This window comes from Myotis lucifugus, unplaced genomic scaffold (genome assembly GCF_000147115.1).
Source record: "Myotis lucifugus unplaced genomic scaffold, Myoluc2.0 scaffold_5, whole genome shotgun sequence".
Classification (NCBI taxonomy): Eukaryota; Metazoa; Chordata; class Mammalia; order Chiroptera; family Vespertilionidae; genus Myotis; species Myotis lucifugus.
In genome coordinates this window covers 8,012,642-8,014,792 of record NW_005871053.1, presented here as the reverse complement: position 1 = coordinate 8,014,792, position 2,151 = coordinate 8,012,642, and the positions used below count along the sequence as shown (strand labels likewise).

General features: G+C 46.0%; 1 non-coding gene across 1 annotated transcript; it reads right to left on the bottom strand.

Annotated features, from left to right (window-relative positions):
* Nucleotides 1-659: 659 nt before the first annotated feature.
* Nucleotides 660-766, bottom strand: LOC111823605. Its single transcript, XR_002826673.1, has one exon. It is a non-coding gene; the product is annotated as a U6 spliceosomal RNA (small nuclear RNA).
* Between the last annotated feature and the right edge of the window lie 1,385 nt (nucleotides 767-2,151).

Here is a 2,151-nt window from a genome sequence, read left to right as displayed (position 1 = left end):
GAACTGGCAGTTTGGGTGATGGGGTGTGCTGAAAGCAAGAGAAAGCAGGGGCAGCTTGCAGCAGCATCAGAGAGCCTGTGGTGCCCCAGAAAAACATTGGCTTGATTTGGTGCAATCAGGTCTATTATCAGAATAAGGTGCCCAACTTGTTACTTCTCTTCATGAGGGAGGGAGAAGAGTGGGACATGTGCCCAGATTTGCAGAAAGCTGTCCAGGGGACTGGTATCTGTCTTGCTTGATCTGGGGAGCTTACAGGGAGCTGGCATACTTTGGGGCTACAGAGAACAAGGGGAGTAAAAGGGAACCTGCAGTACCACAGACACCAGATGGTATAAGAGATTAGGACAAACTGACAGCCTCTCTAATGGCTAAATCACATACACATAAGCCCAGAGAAATCACATAACATCTCCTAAAATGTTTATCCTGCCCCCCGAATCTCTACCTGGGCTGATTAGTGAAGGTTTTCCTCTGTATGAAGTCAGCCTATAAAAACTTGGAGAAGTGGCTGTTTTTAAAAATGTATAAAACTCAGCAATAAAATAAAATAAAATCACAAATCACACGAAGAACCAGGGAAACATGGCCCAATCTATGGAACAAAAATAAATCTCCAGAAACCAACCCCAAAGGAACAGATTTATTTATTTTATTTTTTTAAAAATATGTAACGCTTCACGAATTTGCGTGTCATCCTTGCGCAGGGGCCATGCTAATCTTCTCTGTATCGTTCCAATTTTAGTATATGTGCTGCCGAAGCGAGCACGGAACAGATTTATTAAAGACCTGATAAAGAATTCGAAATAAGTTTCTTAAAGGATTTCAATGATCTGAAACAGAGCACAAATAGACAACTAAATGAAATCAGGAAAATGATGCATAAACAAAATAAAAGGATCAACAAAGAGATAGAAATGATAGAAAAGAACAAAACAAAATTTGAAGTTCATTAGTACAGCGACTAAAAATATTCAACATCAGACCTGATCAAGCAGAAGACTCAGCAAAATTGAAGAAAAGGCATTTCAAATTATTGAGACATAGTCACAAAAAGAAGAATGAAGGAAGGAAAGTGAAACTCCTATGGTAGCAGATGAGAGGAAGGGACAGAGAGCTTATCTGAAGAAACAAAGGCTGAAAACTTCCCAAATCAGAGGAAAGAAACTGACACCCAAATCCAATAAGCTCAAAGAGCTTCAACCAGGGTGAACTGAAAGAGGTCCATACCGAGACACATAATCAAACTGTCAAAAGTCAAAGTCAAAGAAAGAATCTTGAAAGCAGAATGGGAAAAGTGACTTATGTACAAGGGAACTCCCATGACTACTCATTCCTTAACAAACCCAAATACATCTCTTTGGATGAACAACAGAAGTCATTATTCATAATATGTGCGATTTGAAAAAATATCTCTATCCGTGGCAAGTTTCAGAAATTTGAAAAATTCTACTATAATTATGAATATACATATTCATAATTATCCATATACTGGGGACCCAGTGCACAAATTCGTGCACCTTGAAAGAAACTGTGGGCCGCGAGGCTGCGGTGGGCAGAGGGGCGGGTCTTGGCCCATCCTCTGCGCCCCTGCCCAGCCCCTCCCGCTGCGGCCCCCAGTCCCCTGTCTGCCAGCAGCCCTGCTTCCACCGCTGCTGCTCCCACATGCTGACGGTGGCAGCCCTGCTCTCACCGGCTGACTGCACAGAGCATTTGGGGCTGGCGCTGTCAGTGGGTGTGAGTGGTGGCTGCTGCCCCAATCACCCTTCAGGAGCAGGGGGAGGTGGAGAAGCCCTCAGGGGCGATCAGGGCCAGCAGCCACTGCTGACGGCACCAAGCAATCGGGACCAGTGCCGGGTGCCAGCAGTGGGTGCGAGCGGGGCCAGCGCTGGCAGCAGTGCAAGCACCAGGTGGGACCCCAGTGCATGGGAGCAAAGAATTTTCAGTAACCACCAGAGGCTCACCCTGATGACAGTGACTGGTGCCCCACCTTCGTCTGGCGCCCTGTGCTCACCTGCTCCACCATTCTGCCGTGGCTGACTCCCGCCATGTTCCGCGTGCCCCCTGGTGGTCAGTGCACGTCATAGCAACCAGTTGTTCGGTTGTTCCACCATTTAGTCTACTTGCATATTACCCTTTTATTATATAGGATAT